General features: G+C 39.4%; 1 protein-coding gene across 2 annotated transcripts in view; it reads right to left on the reverse strand.

Annotated features, from left to right (window-relative positions):
- ctnna2 (catenin (cadherin-associated protein), alpha 2) overlaps positions 1–22,528 on the reverse strand; it is a 383,489-nt gene that overhangs the window by 184,935 nt on the left and 176,026 nt on the right. The window lies entirely within an intron of this gene.

The raw sequence follows: 22,528 nt of genomic DNA on the forward strand, positions 1-22,528 counted from the left end.
CATTTCCCAAATTTCATTCTCACGTTTATACAGCCGTAAACAAAAAATACTTCTATGTACCGTATTGACCAGAATATAGTACGAGTTTTTTTTTTTTTTCGATTAAAATTATGTGAAAAAGTGGGGTCGTCTACAATAATAGAACGTCTCTGGTCGTCTTATAATCGGGGTCTAACCGCTGACACATGCTGATAGTTGTCTGGGTCGCTACGCGACCGCAACGGCAGAGGGCGCCAGCTTATTGTAGAGACGTCACTGACACTGTGGCTGCGGTTATCTGTCAATCACAGCGGAGAAGAAGTGACAGGAGATGAAAAATGGAGAGACGCGGTGATTTTACGGAGCAAAGTGGATCAAGTGTGGCAAGTTAACAGACATCTGAGGCGGAGCTATGATGCTGATTTTAAGATAATGAGATCAATGCAGCGGAGGTGCCAAACAACTGTCAGCCAGCCAAGAAATATGGAGTTACGGAGTGTAACGTCCGAAGATGGCGGGTCCAAAAAGATCGTCTGAAAACGCTAACAGTAAGAGAAAAGCTTATTGTGGTCCTCTAAGCGGCCGCTTCCAAGAGATTGACAGGAAGGTGTGTGAGTTTGTTACTGTGAAACACATTTTGGATATCAGAGTCTTTTTCTGAAGATTAGTCTTGAAAAGAGGGGTCGTCTTATTATCAGGGTCGTCCTATATTCGGGTCAATATGGTATTTTACAGCTTTCCCTTTTCGCCATGCTCGGACAAGAAATATGGAGTTTTCAGCGACATTGGAATCGGTTTCAAAGGAAATATAAGCACATTTCTGATAGAAAAAAAACTATCGGGAGAAATCAGAGCGAAGCAGTCAGAAACATAATTCATAGTTTTCGTTTCGTTCGTCCTGCTGGAGGAAATAACGTTAGCGGCACGACCGGGCGATTGTGATGAGTGATGTGTGTGATGTCCTGTGCTGTCCTGAAGTGTGTACATTGATTGCTGTGGTAGCACAGTGAGTAGAGCAGGTGACTGGGGATCAAATTCCGTAAGGGATATACAGTGGTATTTTTTTTGTCTTGTATATTAGCCATTTAATAAAATGTTTTTTAAAGAATTCTTTTAAGTCATTGTTTTATTGCTTAGTTTTCATTAAATATAAGAAAGTAGGGATAAGTAGTTGTCTTGTATAAAATAACATGACACCGTGGACTGGTTTTCCTCCTGTCCTCCTCAATTTTTTCAGTCACCAGCCGCCACTGCTCATGACCCATGTGGCTACAGTATTATTATCATGAACATGGTTCAACGGCGCATAAGTGAAACACAGTTGTGCATTAGTAATGGAGGACTTCTGAGCTAAACAGTATGACAAGCAAGAAGGGAGTATTTTAGTGTGTTGCATCAACACATACCACCCCTGACCAAATATTGATTTTCAATATTGCCCACACTAATGCCTTTTGTAGTAATTAATAAAGTCATACCATAAAGTATGCTGATGATAACCTTTAAGAGGAAAGGGTCTGATCAAAGAAATGTAGTTACTGGTTTTATGTATTGGTGTTACATTTCATTCATAGCAAAGACAAAAAAACATACTGTATGCGTACAGTAGTTGTGCCAATTGTCATCAAACATGCCAAACCTAAAATACTGGAAAAATGCTAGTCTGGGCACAGTGCTTGATGAAAAGATATGTTTGGAACCACTGCAGATGTAAGTTATCTCAAGAGAAGGACAATCTTATCTAATATTCTAAAAGAGATTATTTCCTTTAATGTGTGCTCAAGCCTGCTGCCAATTTTTCTACATATTCTTTTGACTGAATACTTTAAGTCTGTCTCTGAACTGGGGCCATCTGTGATCCTTAAATTTAAGGACGTGAGAACTGTTTAACAACCTGCTCGAGGCGGATAAAGGGAGATGGAGGAGCTCTGATTATAAAGAAGGTATGGAACGGTGATGTCCTAAGTAGATGTTGCAATGGGTTGAAATAACATATCAGACAGAGTGTCAAGAAAAATCAGTTGGGTGATGAAGTCTGGGTTGAAATCTGACAGAGAATGTTATCATATCCAATGACATTTTCTCTATCTTAGTATCTCTGTATATGCGGGCCTTCTATTGCAGAAATGTCACGAGTTTGGTGCCAAAAGTTCATGTCCTAAACTACTATGCATACGTCTAAAGGAAACACTGTATAAAAATGCATCGCATTTAATGATTTAAAAAGTAGTATGCATTTTTCATCATATGGAATTTAAAACAGGCTTATGGCTTCTGTAGTTTCCTGGCATGCTCTCTAAAATTAGCCAGGGGGAAGGAGACAGTGACAAGAATCCAATTGCATCCAAAAGAATTTACTTATCGTTTCAAATAGAACGTATCTATACGTGCTGTGTCAGGGGACAGGTAGGTGGTAGATTTTGCTATTCCAAGGCAACATTTCATATCAGCATGAGCATATACATATGGTGGGAGATGGCCCCTGGTTGCTCCTATTATTGCTGCGGCATGTGAAGATGAAAGGCAGAACAAAAAAAACCTCCATGACAATGTTGCAAGCTAGCATTTTAGATTCAGAGAAAAGAACAAACATGCACATCAAAAGATGAAAACCAAAAAACAGGAAGAGTTTTGAGGACTGGTCCCGAGTGGATCTAAAATTCTACGGCATCACACAATCAGAAAAAAACAGGCACTGAGGCAAAACAGAGGACCCCACATGAACATTGATGGTGAAGTAAATATAACAGCGGATAGGGAGAAAGACAAAAGATGAGGCAAAGGAAAGTGTGTGAGAGAGGAACGAGACAGGGAAATATTCGAGAGAATTCAACAGAAGACAGAGATGCATGAGGAAAAGGTTTACAGAGCAAAGTATAGATCAGCTGATTGATTTATGTCACTTTTGGGATATCAGAGTATATGGATGAGCTAAGGCTCGGATCCCATTTGGTAGTGAAATGTAATGAGATTGCCATGACACACCAATACATTACTACAATTAAAGCTGAGGTATTGGTATCGCCAGGAAAAGAACAAGAGTCAATTCTAATCAGGATGGGCGTCTAAACTACACAGGGCTGTCCGACGTGTGTTACTTTGACAAATTTGGTGACAGTTTTCACAGACATGAATGTAAAAATGACAAAACAGTTGATTTTAGAGTTGTTCATGAGGACTGACGTTTGATGTTGTCAGATTATCTTCTATAGGTGCCACTATCGAAGTTCGAAATTATTTCAGCATCAAGAGATGAACTGCTCGAATTGTGAAGCCTGCACTGTACATGCACTCGCATAAGGCCTCAAGCAAATAAATACAGGAGATAAAACTGACCTCAGATGAGTACTTCGAAGATGAGGTATAAACAACAACAGCGGTAAGCTAAGTCAGCAGTCAGCAGACCTTGGGCAGTAGCGGTATGAGTGTCATCCACAGCGAGGTGGAAGAAAAAGGAGAACAGAGAAAGAACATCCAATTCAGGACCACTGGAGCACAGAACAGGCTATATAGAAAAGCTTACATTTGGCCCATGGCCATATGGTTGTTTGCATTCTCGTATGTGTGTGTGCATATGACACGGAGAAAGACAGAAGGTGATAGAGATTTAGGTGTGCTGCCACTGCCACTGATGTACTAAAGGTTTTAATATTTTATTTTGTTGATTGTGTTTTTTTTTTTTTTTTGTTTGTTTTTTTTATTCTTGAAGGCACTTACTGCTTTCCATGAATTTCAACACAATGAATGTATGAGGCTCAACAACATACAGCATGTTTAAAATATATGCACTATGCACAATAATGGGGTAAGGGTTCACCACATGCTGCATTCTATTTGCTGAGCCTGTGATCAGTGTTAGGATCATGCCTGGAAAATGAAAAAAAATATAGATAAAGATATATGAAACGTGGCAGTATGCTTTACAGTGATTTGTTGTTTTGAATTATCTGTGTGGATGCCTAACAGTGATGTGTCTCTATATAATCATCCCAGCAATTACTGTGTTATTTCTAGGGAAGATACTGTACAGTGCTAAACGCTGATTTCATCCATTTCATATAAAAGCATTTTCTTTTAGCTGTTCCTGCATGCTGTCCTCATCGGGTGTCATTCCCTAAAACAACTAAAACTTAGCTATAGGCTTTGTACTTGTAAATACTCATCAAACTAATCCTTCCTGGAACAGGGTGTTCGCTGGATTTGGTAGATTAAGGACATTTGTGAAACTGCTTATAAAAGAGAAGTAAAATGTAGTGCTCAAGTGTATAGCCTATTATTTGTGATGTTTATTGAGGGATATGTATTCCTCGCCAATTTTAAGAGCAGTGTCAGCTTTGAATCTGCACACTGTATGGTTGGATTAGAAGGTAAAGACGCTGTCATTACTTGAAGGTACAGTGTAAAGGTACAGGATTTAAGGAAATCTATCTGCTGGAATGGAATATGATATTAATTACAATGTTTTCAATAGTAAAGTATCACTAAAACTGAATTGTTGTGTTTTGTGCTACCTTAAAATGAGTTACCTCTATCTACAGAAGGAGTCCACCATGTTGCCCCACTGTAGCCTAGAATGCAGAACCAAAACTCTGGTTCTAGAGTGGGCCTTTTTTGCATTTTTAGTGGCCACTGTTTAATAGGCTGACACAAAGGAGTATTCAGTCGTTTGCAATCTGTAATCTCAACACTAGATGCCAATAAATCCTACACATTGGAACTTTAACTAAGGCCACTAAGTGTGTTGCATGATGCCACCCCAGGAAGGATTCTGGCAAAAGTCTACCATGTCTGTTGGACTGTCACTCTTAGGCTCCATGACAATATGCATAGGATGTCAGCAAAAAATACCATATTTTTATCTTCCAGTGATATTTAAAATAGATAATTTACCCCAATTCACTGTCCTGTTTTGGGTTTTCTTTAAAGGTGCAAGGAAACTGATTAGAACTGATCACAGTCGGTGTTAAAAATGGAGCCAGTATGGAAGAAGATTCAGTTTTCCAGACTATGGGACCTTGAGAGGCTCACAGGTTCCATGACCTTGCCCAGAGCTTTTGAGGAACGTTGTCACAGGTGAACCGAAGTTTTTTTCCTTCAAACTCCTGGTCTCACGTGTTATAATTATGTCCATTTAAGGGTGAAGCTGCTATTGTCAATCTTGATTTGTGTGGCTTGGTGTGTTAAGCTTTTAAGCTGTTATGATGCTCAGCATCACAGTGTAACAAACTGAGATGGATTTCATATACAATTCAGTCGCAATGTTTTTTTTGTTTTTTTCCTTCACAAATGTTGAAAGTGTAATGATTTAGATTTTCTGGTTGCATGGTGAGCTATCAACTTTCAGTTTTCTTTATGCTACAATATAAAACATCTTCTCACTCAAATATATTGTTAGATGGAACATTTTTGTCCTGGTGTTATTATTTATTGATTTGGAGAGGGGGAGTCTGGGAAATAGAGTGTGTGTGTGTGTGTGTGTGTGTGTGTGTGTGTGTGCGCGCGTGTGTGTGTGTGTGTGTGTGTGTGTGTGTGTGTGTGTGTGTGTGTGTGTGTGTGTGTGTCCAAATGCTGTGTCTAATCCTACACTGTGGCTTGCCCCAGTGGCCCCTCTCCTCCTCAAGACCTAAATGGAACAGGTGGGGAGCCACAGCCTCTCGGGGCCGGCCTCACACCTCACTGGTGCCCACACTTAAATTGGCTTATTCTCCTGCTGTTCCACACCAGTAATTACCCTCCTCAGCCCCTGCCAGGAACAGGAGAAATGAATATAGACAAATAAACAAATAAATAGAATGCCGGAGGGGCAGAGTCACAGTACTTTGCACCCACTTGTTCAAACTGAGTATAGAGGTATGGAAATTGGTTGGGATGTAGAGGGTATCACAGCTGTTTGTAAGAACATGCACACACATGCACTTGGGGTTCTACAGTCTGGGTTTTCTCTCAAAATGGTATGGCGTTATACATTCAGACAAATACTCAGTTATATTCAACAGTCACTCCAGTTGGATACCTACTATTGACTGGTGGAAACTCCACTGTGGCACCCAGCTGTGTCCTGGCTGCACTTGTCTCGTCTAACAGCCGAAGTAACAGTAATCATCACTTTTTTTGCAAACTGTGGTTTAAAGAAATGAGGAGGGAGCAATATCTGAGATACCTGCTGTGCCTCATGTCAGAGCAACCAAAGTCAGAAGCACATGATGACTCATGTGTGTCCTCATGCTTTAAGCTGTCAACACACTCCTCTGTCTCTCCGGCTATCCATTTTCTCCCTCCAGAGTGCGCCATTAAACATAACGGGCCATGTTTAAAGGGCTTTGCCTGCGCCACTGACACCATGTCAAAGGCTCTGAGATTACCTTTGTCACCTGCCTGTCTGTGACAGACCTGATGGCATGCATGACAAAGTTGAGAAAGAAAATGGTAGCCAAGGGAGACTGAGAGAGAGAACCGATAGCTTCAACCGCTTCAAAATACTGAGGGAAAAAGAAAGCAGCATCCAAAATATTTACTTCTGTCGTTGAGTGCAAACTATCAGATCATATCAACATGAAAAGTAGTATCACAGAATCATGGTCCCATGGGTTACATAATATAAGCAATTCTTAAGAAGTTATATGTTACGTGTTGAGCATTTGTGATCACAAGCAATGCATGAATCATAGTTTTGTGTTATTCCACTGATACAAGTTCAGATGAGTCCCTCCTGTCTGTTGGGGGGAAATGTGAGACCCCTTGTCATTATTTTAATGCTGCAGTCATAAACACAGAGAAGGAGGATGGCAATTACTGAGATTCAAAAACAACTTGAGTACACAAACTCTAACTAGGCCCATGATACCCCAAGACATGTAAACAAACAGCACAGCTGGATGTAAATTATTTCAGCTCTCTCATCTTCAAATTTTAGTTTAAATCTCTTGCCTGAAACAATAACAACGAGCCGGATAATCGTGTTTTAATCTGGCTTGTGTCCCGATGTCAGCAGATAATGATATTCATTTTCATGGGTGTGTTGCGCACACAAAAGCCTCCTAAATCAGGGTTTGCACCCAAGCCTCAGGCCAATACTTCAGTAAGTTTCAGAAAGCTTGAAGGGAGAATATGGCAGGTTTGCGGGGGATGGTGAGATGGGAGGGGGTTGCTATGCCAATTTGAACCACCCGAGTTCCACAATCTGCCCGTCCAGATTGCTCTTTGTACCCACTTGCCTCTCCATTGGGAAACAATATATCATGTAGTAGAAAAAACTGTGGGTTACAATGTGCTAAGATTATGGATCCTTCTGCATACTTTTTGTCAGAAAAGCTCAGATATTATTGTATACAAATTTTGGGAATTCCTAAAATGCTGAAACAATGATGTGTACAAGGCTGAATTAAATAGCCAAAAATAACCTCAGAGTATTTTACCGAAGCATTTTAATTACATGTGAATTTTTCATTTAATCTTAATACATAACATCACTGCAAAGAATCACGTATAATGCCAAGTTTTTGTGTTATCTCAATAACAACTAATTAAATTGATGTAGACTTGTACATAAACCAGATATAAATTACTACTATAATAAATTAAAAATTACTATTATGTTACCAGATATAATAACTAGAACTTCTTCATAAACAAAACGAGTCAACATGATAGAAAACTGTGACCCTTAACATTGAACTTGTGTGATAAAACGAGATGGGAAATGTATATGTAATTAAAATACTTGAAGTCACCACGATTACAATTGTGTTCTGTAATAAACACCTTAAGAATAAAGTGAAAGGTAGACAAATGGGCTTTGAGTTTAACACAACAACTAAGTTAGTTCTGCTAACTTGTATAGACAAGAACATGTGCAACAACAGTGACAGTACTAACCGAAGGTGTCAGCCGTGGAAGCCTCAGAAATAAATCAAAACAACACCCCAAGTGTCCTGCGTTAAACACAACTCCACCCAAAATTTCTCGAAAAGATTTTACAAAATGTAAATATGTTTTAAAGGTCAGTGTGTAGGATTTAGGGGCTTAAATCCTACACTTATCTTAGTTATCTTAGACCAGGGGTGGGGAACCTACGGCCCGTATACGCCCCGCAAGACTGTTTGGTCCGGCCTGCGAGGCAATCCGTAAATATATTCACAAAAAATTAATTCAGGAAAATTATTTAAAATGTGCAATTAAATGCCACCGGGACGGGTGTCTGTCTTTCCGGGCCATGACCAAGGTCATTGAACACAACATCAGCGTAACTGTCATCGCGTGTCATCTCATCGCGTTGTGTCCTCAGTGATTGACAGGTGACAACAACAAGAGGAGACTCCGTTGGCTAAAACGGAAGATGACAAGTAAGAAAAGAAAAGTTGGTGCAGAGTGTCGCTCTTTGAAGGATAAATAGACAAATTAATTATTCTTTGTGAAAGTGAAAGGCAAGTCCGTGTGCCTGGTTTGTGGGGACGCTCCTGCAGTAATGAAAAAGGCAAACCTTGAGCGTCATTACAGCGCGAAACATGCAAAACTGAATGCGTTGAAAGGACAAGTGCGCGTGGATAAAGTTGCCGCTATTCGGGTTTGATTGGCCAGCAAGCAGGTTTGTCATAACCACGAGCAGACCAGGACAACGTGACGCAGGCTAGCTTCATCGTAGTGAGTGAGCTAATTGCTAAGAAGCTGAAACCTCATACCGAGGGGGAATTTGTGGAGTGCCTCGTTGCCGCTGTGGAGCTGCTCGCGCCAGAAAAAAATCAGGCGGTTCCAAAGTGTCAGTTTGTCTCGAAGAACTGTCTCAGATCGGATTACTGATATGGCACAAGACATTGAGAAATCATTGAAGGATTCTGCAAGAGATTTCCAGTTTTTCTTTTCAAAACTGACTCGGCTCCGCTCAAGACTGACTGACCCAAACCTGGACAGTCAGCTGAGAGTAGCATCGTCATCACTGCCACCTGACATCAGACGTCTCACCAAGGAGAAGCAATTCCAGCCATCACATTAGGTCACACTGATATGATAATGATACTGATAAGTTTCTTTTTTTCCACCTCAGATTGACAGTAGACAACCTTATAATGTACCTCAAATCATTTCAGAGCATTCTGATGTGAAAATAAACAAATACGGCCCTCTCAAATCACTCGAAAAATGACATCGGAGCTATATTCAGCCTGTTTTCAAAAGAAAACTCCTTGTTTCCACTCAGCAATTTCACCTCAGATTGATAGTAGACAGCCTTATATGAGACAACTCGGATCTGTCATTTTCAAGTTATTTATATTATTATTATTATATTTATTTATATATAAAGATATATGAGATTTTAGAGGGCTGATTTTTTTTCATTTTTATTTCACATCAGAATGCTCTGAAATGATTTGAGGTACATTACAGGTTATCTACTGCTTAAACTGCTAAACATCAGTGAATATAAAAACCAACAGGAACAGACAATTAATTGGATTAAAACACTACGATACACTGAGATGGATGAAATGAAAATTGGCTAAAACATTAATTAATAGTCATGATATTTATGTTATTGCAATTAAGTTAAAAAGGCCATCAAAATTATGTTGTGAGCTGCTTACCTTTAAAAAAAATAAAATAAAAATGTCATGGCCCCTGAGGAACGGTATGAAAATTGAAATGGCCATCGATAGGAAAAAGGTTCCCCACCCTTGTCTTAGACTGAGCTTCTTGTGTCATACAGGTCATCTTCCATCGAGTCTGCCATGTTGTACCACGACGTTTCTACTAGGGGTGTCAACGTTTACAATTTTTTCTACACGTGTAAACGGGGCTTCTAACCGACGTGTACCCGGTTACACGTCAGAGATTTATGATTTCTTTCTATCGCAGTTGTGGTAGCACTGATGCCAGCAGCAGTCTCTCCCTCCAACTTGTTCGGGTGTTTCCATCGCAGGTGGTTAAGCATGGATCCCGTGCTGTTGTTGTAAGCCAACTTTGCCTGACATAGCCTACACTCAACTTGATTTCCACTGGCAGTTTGTTAAAAAAACACACAGTGCTCCGCTTGTTGACCGCTGCCATTGTGTCCCACAGTCAACTTGAAGTGACGTGACGCGACACTGGCTGTGGCTGCGGGATTCTTATTTTTATTTTTTTTTTTATAAATCAACGTAACATTGTGCCCCATTCATCTATTATGTATGCGGATAACTGCGCTAGTGGGAACATTTAAGTGTACAGTTAGTTAATGTTATTATCTGAAGCTTTCAGGCAACATTATCTTACTTTCACTTTAAAAAATTGCGTCCGTCCAATTTTCCTTCGGGCGTCGGCATCAATTTATAGCGGGTCGGCTCTGGTACGCAATGTAATCTGTGCTACTGTCGGAAAACGGGTCGGATGCGATGACCCGTGCAGGACTCTGCTCTAAGTGAACATTTTAATCCTCTAGCCAATTATCAAGCTAAATATCCAACATGCTAGTTAACGTCAAAGACTGCGGTGGAAGACGACGGTAAAATATTTCCACTGGATTTATTTATGCCTGAATTTTTAAGGTGTGGCAGCTTTTATTTTGCCGTGGCGGTGCGCCACAGTCAATAACATGTAGGGGAAACCCTGAATACTATATATATTGATGAGAAATGAACGAGGAGGAGGAGGAGGAAGAAAAAAAGACGTGTAAACGGTTATTGATTTCCGTGTACCCGTTTACACGTGTAGACGTTGACACCCCTAGTTTCTACTGTATTCCACAATAGATAAACAGAAAACTGGCTTTAGAAAGGACTTTTTTTTAGCAGGGAAGCGTGACATAAGGGGTATTCATTTTCTGCCAACATGGTTGCTCTTATAATACAAAATCACAGAAAGATCACGGTCTAGGTTTTATATAGAAAAAGTTCAAAGTGATGTGAAGCACCGAACACAATGTTTCTCTTGATTAAAAGTTATCCTAAACCACAATCTTTCTCTAACCCCCAACCATCTCCCTGCAACTTCGGTAAATAAATGCAGCACCTCATTTACTCCAAAGACATTCCCTCTGAACACAATCCGAGCAGCCATTACACTTGACAGCACAACATAATTGGGGAAACAATTAAGTACTGTATAAATGGAATTTTGAGTAGATAGGTTGACATTAAACAAATCAGCATTTTAATCTCCTAAATAAACAAAAATAAATGTAATAAGCATTCTATAGATGTGTATTTTGTACACCTCTAGTTGGAGTATTTTTAGACAGCATTGTTTATTAAACAATAACACTTTGAAGTTGTCTCTATGCATAGACAGACAAGAGATGTATGCTAAAAGATGGGAAGCCCTAAAGTGATTGAAACCGAGGGGGATCTGTGCAAATTAGCAAAATGTCTGCTGTTAAATACCTCTTACTCTGTTGATGCCAGAAACATCATTCATGGCTCGTTACTACAGAACAAAAGGTGTATATCTTTAGCTCTCAACGTTTCATCACCTGAACGGTAAGGCTGTGTACAGATGGAAAGCATTTGGATAGTTTTTCCTTAATCTAACAAAATGACCTCCAGTGGAAACAAGAATCCCACCATCCTTTGGTGGACTGTGTAGACATCGCCGCATACCAATTCCACAACAATCCAACACATTTCTGCTCACAACATGACCAAACTGTTGATGTGTTTTGCCACTAGGGTGTATCATCAAGTGGTATGACTTCCTTTGTAAGGTCTAACACTACAGCAAGCCAAATAATGGATAAAAAGGCTGGAATCTAAGTCGTGAAGCTGACAACCTATGAGTTATGTGCTCATTACAAACTCCTACAACCTTTCCTTAACGTTAGTCTCGATAACAATGCATTGAAGAGTTGTGAACCAATAAACTGACACACAAATTGTTCTCTTTAGTAACATTAGCAACTGGAACTGAGGGGGGACCTATGCAAATTAGCAACATCTTCTTATATTTCTCTGTTGATGCCAGAAACATCATTCATGGCTCATTAGCACAGAAAAAAAGGTGTATATTTTCAGCTCCCAATCACTAAGGCTGCGTAAGGCTAAAAAGTATTGCAATACTTAGTCCTTAAATTTCTTCCTGTGGAGTTAGCATTTCTGACATCCTTTGACAGACTGTGCAGACATCATCAGTGTCATCCTCACCACTTCAATCCATTTCTGCTACCAACAGGGCCAAGGTGTTAATGTGTTTTAGCCACCAGGGTGCATCATCAAGAATTATGATGTTATGTCCTTGGTAAGTGTGAACACATGCGTTCTATCCAAATGGTGTAGCTAGATAATGAAAGATATTTTTAACACCAGCATTGTAAGTCAGACACCAGCTATGAGCTATTTCCATTTAACTAAGTTTAAGTTTTATTAGCAATCTTCAGAAAGAATTCAGAACTAATGAGCTGAGAAAAACAATTCACATATCTATATCCATAGCCTATATTCAGACTATGATTTACAGCAAGTAATATTTCAGCTGAAAATGATAACAGACCGCTAGCTAAAAAATATTGAATCTGACAGCTGACAAGTCCGTTCTAATGGATAGTGCCCTATACTGGATATTATTATACTCAATATTGCCTATGCTTTACCTTATAATGCGGTCCTTTAATGCTTTTCTTCCACAGCTGTATGAGGTACGGAGTTAGTGAAGCTAATTTCTGCAAAGGGGAATTTTCCACTACACCTACTACAGTAGAAAATGTCCAGCAGCTTGTAGCATAACTGCTGTTTCAACAACAAACAACACAAAATCACTGGATGTTTTTCACGTGTTTTTGATGGGTCGATTTTGTCATGTAGTAAACTTAGTAGTGTTAATCCGCACCTGATTCTGTTCCAAATGTACTACTTTATAAACAAGATTTCTAGGAGATGGGGTGGGATTAAACATACCGTGGTCAATCGACATTTTATTTTATTTTTTTTGTACAAGTTACTGTAGTTGTTAGTATGTGTATTTGAGATATTGTGTGTTACTAAATATGTTTCACCACCATGGGCTGGCATGAAAGAACTCAGACCTTCTTATATGTTACTGATTGGTGAATTATCTCTGATTTAACCAATAAACTTTGTTTGAAAACTGGAAAGTATTTAGACATGTGAAGAAATATGTGAATGTTAATTTACACATCATTCTGCTGTAGTTTTAGTCTCTGTTATTTGCCATGATAGATGTTTTGTTGTTGACTGGTAATTAGCTATTTAGCTAACATGTGGTAGGCATGACATGGAAAACAACAAGCCCTCTTCTTCATATGGAAGCTCCCACACTGAGAACAGTGACTCAGTATGCACAGATGTAACTGCTTTAAAGACAAGCTACACATCAAGATGAATGATGTGTTTTAATGCATGAGGCATACATTTAAGAGCTTCAATGTGAGATGATGTGTGAATGCAAGAAGCCAACCCTAGCCAGCTTAGCGACTGGCATGGCTAGAAGTAATGTCAGTCTAACAATTAAGCTGACATTACTAGGTTACATTTGTTGGCCTGCATTTAGACAGATACCTGTCAGGTGGATGGTGTCTTTACAAGTAAGTAGCTGAAAAATAATAATGTTCAATGGTACTTAAGTAAATAGTTACATTTAACATCCAATGTTGGCACTGTACCTCTTACCAAATGTCATGAGTCAGATTTTGCAATCCACAGTCAGTATGATGTTTGAATTTCTCTGCTTCAGCCATTGCAGTGGATAAATTTAAAAAGATAAAAAACAAAAAAAAATCGATCAAATCTGATTACTTAAGGACTTAAGGGCTAGGAATATTGGATCATTTTAGGACAAAAGGAAAGAACAAAATTCACAATATGAGCAAAGAAAGAAAAATGCCAAGTGAGAGCAAGAAACACAGAGGCTTGTGCTCCCCTTGATTTGATTTATGCGATTTTTGAATGTTAAGCTTTAACAGCAGAATAGAACTCATTGCAAAAAAAGCAAAGCTGAATAAATGCCGGAATGTTATTTTATAAAGCCTGCTGTCAGTTCCAATGAGGCCAACACATCTGATTTAGCAGCAGGCTCACCTCAGTCACTTGTCATTTTGTAAACAATCTCAGGGAGCATGTGGTGGCAGGCCTGTTGCCTGGGTTACAGTCTGCCCATCAGGCTCATTAGTGATGCCAAGGTTGTCTACAGGTTGGCCAGGAGCTTTCAGAGTATCCTCTACCCTCAGGGAGGGCCAGAAGGCACACTGGAGTGGATCCACGGCCAGACCAAACCCTCTCCTCCCCCCTCAAAACAGGAGATGCCCTTTTCTTCTTTGGTCAGCCATCATCCACCAGCAATTGAAGCTCCTCTAACCCCCTACACTTTAGAGAATGCCATTCATTCATTCACTTTCCTCATTTGGCCTAATCATTGCTCCTCTGCCAGCATGTGGTCTCTTTTGGTCACCTTCTCCGTCCCTTTGTTTCATTCGACAGCCGTTAAATCTCAGAACACCTTCCCCTGCTAATCACTCACATTGTAAAGCACTCTAATCACAAAGTCACATTGGTTGGTCTTGGACACCACAATGGAGTCTCACTTCATGAAGAGCAAAATGGCCACATTCATTTTGAGAGAGGACCTAAACAAGTTAAGTCACATCAACCCCGAGAGCACATCCTCCCAACCCTCCTAATCCACTCTTACTCATAGCTACACCTACCCTTACTCTGGCAGTAAACGATTCTGCAAGCCATACATCCCTAAGATGTATGGCTTGTGGTGGGAGGGCAGACCATTTAGGACCTATTTCATGTATTTCAGCTACCAGAAAAAAAAAATTGATTGGTGTACTTAGTCTATTATTTAACTGTAGATAGAGCAGGCTTGGGTATTACCATGTAGACTTTAAGCATTATAACTCTTTACTGTTTCATTAAGAGTGAAATTAGAACACGATTATTTATTGTATTACTCTGAAGATAAATATGCATATAAATTGTGTAATTAATACATATAAACTGATATATTAGACATTAAGTCAAAAGTGACATATATAAAAGGTACCCTTGACTTTCATTGTTGAAAAACGTTAATAATGACTTGAAAATTGAGCTTGAAATTCAGCCTACCACCTGTAGACATAATTATAGGCTAGCTTTGATTTATATATATATCCCCTTTCATTACAGACATCTTATAATTACTTAGGAAACTATTTCTAACTTCAATTATGTTTGCACTTACAACACCAATCTTTGTAATGTCTTGTAATAAAAAGTAAATGTCTGATATCAGACTTGGCCCCAAAACCTCAACTTTGGTAGGTTACTGTCTGTGTCGCTTGACTCCCAGACTTGTCCAGAACTGCCTGTACAATTGCACCCCCTCCCTCTCTTTTCTCATTGCAGCACAGAGGCAGACAAGGTCCTCCATCACCCTGACTTAGGTAGGACGGCTGGATCTATGGGCTGTAACAGGGTTGGTGGGGGGGGGGCATAGTTGAGAGCCTGGCCAGACACATCTCCCTTTAGATCAATCACATTTCCCCTTTCTGTCCTTGAACCTCCCTCTCCTTCTGTTTCTTTTTTTCTCCTCTGTCCTATTTAAAGAGAAGGGATATGTGATGGGAAAGTTTAACAGTATGAGAAAGTACCTGCAACACCCTGAGCTTTAGCTGCCTTGAAGTGCTTAAATTTTTTTGTCAGTACCAGGATGGATTGGGAAATGACTAAATCTCTGTGACTCCCTATCTTTCTTTTTACCTTGTTCTGTGTTTATGTGTTAAAACTAGCTATTTAATGGTTGAAAACAACCACAGCAAATATTTATTTATTTGGTTATTTTTGTCTATTGGTGCATTTATTTTATCTGTCTTGTCATGGTGTGTAAAAGTCAGCCAATGACAAGGTTAACTGTGCTTTGTGTTTTGCGTAAACAAGTGTGCATGTGCATTAAAAGCAAGCATGTCTGCTGTCAGGGGTTGCATCAGCAGCTTTGAGTGATCATTGTTGTGTCGACTCACTTCACTCTGGCACTGCCACTCCAAAACCAAGGAGCCATAAAGCATGGCTGTCTGCCTCAAAGCACCCATCCATCCACAGGCACTCGACACTACCTGAACCCTCTGATCTTTTACAGAGACCCAGTGTGTGAGTGGCAGGGTCTAAAATGCTAATGATAGCGTGGCAGCAGTGGAATATAATACAGCACAGACAAACAGAGTCATACCCTGACATTTCTGACTCTCTTTTCTATGTTAACATGAGGAGCATGGTGTTGTGTGTTTATTTGGTGTCACGTATAACAACCAACATTTATGTCAGAGGTTTTTTAACCAGAGTGCAGATGTCCTATCATTTATATAATTAAATGTGGGCTTTGATTTGTTTTGTTTTGGCGGGCAATGTTTGAAATTCACTCTCTTCAGAAGGAGTTGTCTCCCTGTTACCACAGTGAAAAATGCCTCAGTTAATTCAAATGAATTGAGAAATATCATATTTAACGTAATATTGTCTGCAACGTTGACTTTAAGCACCTTCAAGCAACTTTTTTTTTCTTTTTGCAAATTCTGGCAGCCCCTGTGGACGTAAGTGCAATGAACACCACCACCTCTGGTCTAAATATCTTGACTTGTGAAGTTATTTATTAGGCCTGCACGATATGAGAAAAATCTGTGATGTGTGATAACACTGTTCAATATTGTGATCACAATATAACTTGCAATAAATAAACAGTCATTGAAGTTTGCATATTACTAACGATACAGTTAATGATGGCTAACCTTAGTTTTGAATTGTTCGTGTAGGTCTTGCATGTGGTTGGTTGCGTTTCCTCTAGAAGTTGCAACAACTGCGCAGCATATTTTACACAGTATCTGTGTTTATAACACGTTGTCTCTCCTGAATCCAAAATAAGTCCATATAGCAGAAGTGCTGTTTCTTTTCACCACAAAGTCTTCATCGACCACATTTTCATCGCTTTTCTGTCCTCCTTCAGCCATCATAACCTGGCAATCACCACCAAAGTGACGTCGATTAATTTTGTCAGGGTAGCTAACGGCTAGCTGGGGCTTCATCTGATTGGCCCTTGTATCCAGGGCTCCGTCTGATGTGTTGGCATGCTCAAGGTATATGCATGGCGCATGTAAACAAAATCATTTTTCTAATTCATACGTGTCAGGAAGTCTTTTGTGATGTGTTTATCGCATATGTTCATATAACGATGACAATGAAAATTCGATTTATCGGGCAGCAATATTATTTATCTATTTGTGGCTACAGAAAATCGCATACTTCTAATATGATGCTGGTGAAACTAAGTAAACTCTTTGTTTAGGTGTGATACTACTAGACTACAGATGAGCGTCTTTCATGAGGTCTGACACTCATTCATACATCCTCAGCACTCCATTATGAAAATAGTTTTGATTTTGTGACTGAGTCTGAGCCTGAGGCGGTGACAAGCATTTAGAGTAAATATGATACCAATGGAGACAAAGCAAATATTCTTGGTGATGGTCTTTTTTGGTTATCCTTGTACAAAAAATCTAAGTAAGCACAGCATTGCTTCTCTCCTGGGTGCTGCCAATAAACGGCAATTGTGCAACATTGCAAATCTCATAGTTTGCTCATTGTTGTTTTTCTAATATAATATTAATAAATTAGAGTCAATCGTATCTTTGTGTGGGCTGGAATACTGTTTCCCTGTAGTACAATTAAGTTGCAAAGTCACATAACCATGTCGAATATATGTAATATGTTGGTTGATTGCTCAAAGTAATGTCACAGCATTATTGGGTCTGCTGTAATGCTCTTCTATTCAGTGTCAACTTTCACACATTTATTGTATTTTGCGAGTAAAGGGGCAGAACTAATCAATGAATTGTCATCCATTACCAGGTCTCAGCTATCAAAGCAACATTAACAATGTTACAGTCACCACTCACTTCCGTAAATCCTTTCCTTAAGTTGCTTGGAATTCGGAATGCTTCTGGTTTCACTCCACCCTATCACATACTTGTAAAATAAATAAATACAAAAATAGCAAACTGGAATGGAGTCTTATTTTTCAGTAAGTATATGGTCCAACTGCGTATATTCGTATTGATTTTCCGTCTCAAGAGGCACTGTATGGTTTCAATAACCACACGGCTCAGGGTAATAAGAGGGGTATCAAATCAATTTATATCAACCTTGTATCACTGCCACTGTAGACACTTAGACAGACAGACAGACAGACAGACAGACAGACAGACAGACAGAGATAGATAGATAGATAGATAGATAGATAGATAGTGTGTTAAAAATAGAGTCACTTACCTATTGAAGAAACCAATGGAAGGTAATCAGGATGCACAACAGAACATGAGGAGAGAGAGAGAGAGAGAAGGAGGATTACTATGTGCTGTAAAAGTAAGCTTAAAAATACTATTATCTCTGGTAATGGACCACTTGATGTGCCAAACAACAGAATCTGTCATACTGACAAATGGTTTGAGGATTCAAACTACTCCCAGTTGCTAATGTTAATGCAGGAATACTGAGGTGCGTGACAATCCTGTTTGCTTTAATATGGAACAGAGAGACTAAATACCATCTCTGGAGAAATCTCAAACCACCATCTAGACGAAATGGCCATCTTTGTTCTTGCACAAAATGTGCACACTGATGTATGTGTACTTTCACCATCAGATATCACAGGGGGATTAGACAAACACGCTTGGCTGACTAGAGATATGAAATCAGGAAGTGGGAATAAAAAATGAATCAGATGTGAGCATGAGTAGGCATGGGTGTACATGCTGAAGAACCAAGTTTCTATCTCTTGCTTGCTTTGGGTAAAATTCTTGAGTCCCATTGATTGAGCATTGTAATCCAGGTCAGAGCCCTGAACTGGCAGCCACAGAAGCTACCCAAGCAGTGAGCTGGCCAGGTTGTAATTGATCCTAGCGGTCTCCTGAATCAAATAGTGTCCAAATCCTCTGTGCCATGCAGCATGCTGATACAATCTTCTGTTTGACCCCAGTGCAAAAATAGAAAAAAAGAAAGAAAGACAGAAAGAAATAACGAACAAACGAAAGAAATAAAGACTATATGATTGATACTCTATATCACCACAAGATTAGGTTATAATAGTCATAAGCTGACCGAAATTTCTGAACTAATGCGTCAGGTACAGTGGAGGAGGAAGAAACAGCGATCATGCATAGACTGTTTGTTTCAATCACCCAATACGCTGTATCCTGTTAAACACAATTGACTGTTCAGCAAATCAGCACTGTGTGGAAATCAAGCATATCTGACAGTCTACACTGAATCGATCGCCATTGCAAAGCAATTTATGCTATGGTTTGAGTTTAGGGAAAAATATTTAGTTGATTTAGAAGGGAGGAGGATTTTGGAGTTAAGAGGTTATGACAAAACAATAACTTGAATATATCTATTTGAAAGACATATTGCTGATTTTTGTTTTTTAAAGGTTTTATGCAAATCTCACATCACAAGTGTATCAGAGTAGTTTAGCTAAAACGGTATAGATTAAGAGAAAAATTATGCACTATGGACCATAGATCCTACGGGCCCCTTGTACACTGAATTTCCGTCTCTACTTCTTTAAACTTCAACCTCTGACAGAATTATGCTCTTAACATAAAACGTATCCCAAGACTGAACCATAACGAATCAATGTTTACCCTCCCTCTCAGCAAACCAAGTATGAAGAAACAAAGTATGACAGACCTGTTTGCTTTCTGCAGTGAAATCAGAGCATCGTCTGCCTGTTTAAGAACAAAAGTCCAGCGTAAATGAATGTTATTTCAATGAATAACCCCTGAATGTACTGCGTTTTCTGTAATTGCATATTTTTCAAAAGAGTAAAATTCTCCTAAATAATATGGACTTGAGACATTGCCTACCAATTATTAGCCAGTAAATTGCCGGGCATGATGTTCGTGCCCCCGTCTAGAGAATGATGCCAGAGACGACACATCTTTAATGAGAGCACCAATGTGCTTGGTGTGGTAGAGCACACTGGCAGCCTCCTCCGTGGGCCGTGGGCTTGCTTTTAAGTGAAACATTTTAATCAAATTGCATTCTTTTAACTTGCACAGTTGTCTGCATGGGAAGCCTTCACCTGCTTCATGATCACCATCCATGTCATTTTATTGTGAGGCTAGGAAGACAGCTTCTGCTGCAAAGTAGTATGTCAGTCAAACGCGGGACAAGTAGTAGCTTACAGTCTGAGCCACACAAATGGCCAGTTCAGAGTTCGATCCACCTGATCACAATGCTTGTGTGAGGCCAACCGTGCTCCCCTTTATTTCTTTAATTTAGGGATTACAGATGTCTGCTATGGGTTAAGAGCATGGACACACATGTTTAAGTTAGAAAATAAGAGAAAAACACTCCATTCTTGAGAGATCTTGAGCAAATACAGAGGCATAAGCAGGAACATAAGTGATCTACAGTACAGGCAACAGAGCCAAACCCTACTTAAACCAATCTATTCTTTTAGTGTGAGAGAAGGGGGTGACAAAAATACAAAACCTGACTTTTCACAATTTCACAGTGGAACAACAGTGGCTAGATCTGACTTACTGAAACTAAATATTTCTTGCTAATTTTATCTGGCTTCCCATTGTCAGACCTGATGTGACTATAACTACAACTAATCACACCTGCTAACTAACAAAAGAAAATGTTTTAACTGGCCTCTTTCGGCAAAAGCGAAAAGGCTGCATTTTCCATGAGCAGCACCACTTCATGTCATTAAAGTGATAGTCCAGGTCTTTTGACGTAGGTTTGTAAGAGGTACTTATACCTAGTCGCTGTTTTGTACCTGCAGTACATGACCGTCAGCTCTCAGCTGATGTGGAGAAGCAAGCGTAGCAACAACAGGGAAGCAGAGCATTGTACTGTTTAATGTCACAGACAGCGAGATGCATTTTAGCCAACTTAAAAAAAGATATATAAAAAAAATATATCCGTATAAGTGCACTCTGAACATTTGTTGTGCATTACATTGCTTCGGACAGCTTCTGAAAGCTGAAAAGTTTAACACAGCTGTTGAGATGTAATACAGTGCACGGCAGGTGCAGCTGCGTCGGTGTGGAGGAATAAGGATGTTATACAGTTGAAGGGATGTAGTGCTTCAGGAAAGAGTTGTCTGAGGGTATTGTAAAGCATCAAAAATACATGGGGGAATTCAACTCAGTGGCATGCATTAAGAATAAGTATGTACAAATAGCCAGTGTTCTCGCTGATGGGAGATGTCATATATAGGTATTAAACTGAGACAGCTTCATAACCAATTAAAAACTCATCATATCTCTATAAGTAGCACATTGCAGTTTCGTATAATATATGTAAAGGCCCTAATTCTGGCCCGAGAAAAGGTCACTTCTAACAAGGCAGTGTTCACCATGGAGACAAGAGAGTAATCCCATCAGTGTGCATCAGCCTGTCTTATTGTGTTTATCTGCAGGTTTTTCGGTGCTAGAACACTCCACATTGATTGCCATCCATGAGCGAATCCTTATGTCGCAGCAAGTCAAATGGCACAACTTCACCTTCACGTTTGAAGATATCAGTAATGTCACAAAAATATCACAGTCTGAATTTGCTTTGTTTTTCTGTTTCAGAACCATTGCTGCTTCATTGTGTGTATCATACTTACCTTTTTTGCACTTTCACTTATGTTTCCCATCAGCCAAAGAGATACCATAAGGGTGATGGTTGCTGTATCCAATTACAAAAGTCTAATAAAAATGCATATGATTGTGATGTTGAATGTTTTGTTTGTTTGTTTGTTTGTTTTGTTTATTTTTTGTGAGCAGGAACTTCTTTATTTGTTCTCTCGTTTTTGGTGCCGTTTGTGCCTCCTGGAAAAGTTAAGTTTTCCCCTGTGGTGTATGCTCAACTGGGATGCTTGTGTTACAGAGTGCAAACCATGATTTGAGAACATAAAGGGGACCTGTGGTGGCTTTAGAGTGTGTAAGGAGATGCTGATGATATAATTATTTCTTGTCTCCAATGCATTCATATTTAAGGGCAGGCAAACAACAGAGCACTGCTTAAAACAAAACTTTCCTTTCTAAAATGTAATCTAAAATTAAAGGACAAAGAAAGCAAGAATCTGTGTAGCTCTTTCTCACCATGTCCTGCTCTTAATCTAAATCCAAATAAGGCCTCCAACTCTTAAAATTAAACAGTGTTATTTAATACACAACCTCATAAGCATGCACCCAAAGTGTGTATATGTAACATCCTTTTAATTAAATATTTAGTCCCCTCATCTATAAGCCAGAGTGCTCTCGTCTTAATTGCAATGCACACTAGCGTGAAGTCAAGCAGAGGAAAAGAAAATAGTGTGACAATTGCTTTTATTTTTTGGAGAATAAACATGTAAAAGGGATCTTTGTGAAATGTGCCACCTTGACAGGATTATAGTTGCATCAAGATATCTTTGTCTGTTTCTTTTCCATAATGTGGTGAAAAATACTAGAAGCTGTTGAAAATATTAAAGCTCAATGCTTTAATGTCTCATTTACTTCTATTTTTATTCTATTAGGTACTCAAGGCCAAGCGTGTTATAGATAGAGATGCACCGATCGATCGGCAACCGATCGCAATCGGCCGATAATGCCCCT

The sequence above is a fragment of the Sparus aurata genome, chromosome 1, assembly GCF_900880675.1.
Source record: "Sparus aurata chromosome 1, fSpaAur1.1, whole genome shotgun sequence".
In the NCBI taxonomy this organism is placed as follows: Eukaryota; Metazoa; Chordata; class Actinopteri; order Spariformes; family Sparidae; genus Sparus; species Sparus aurata.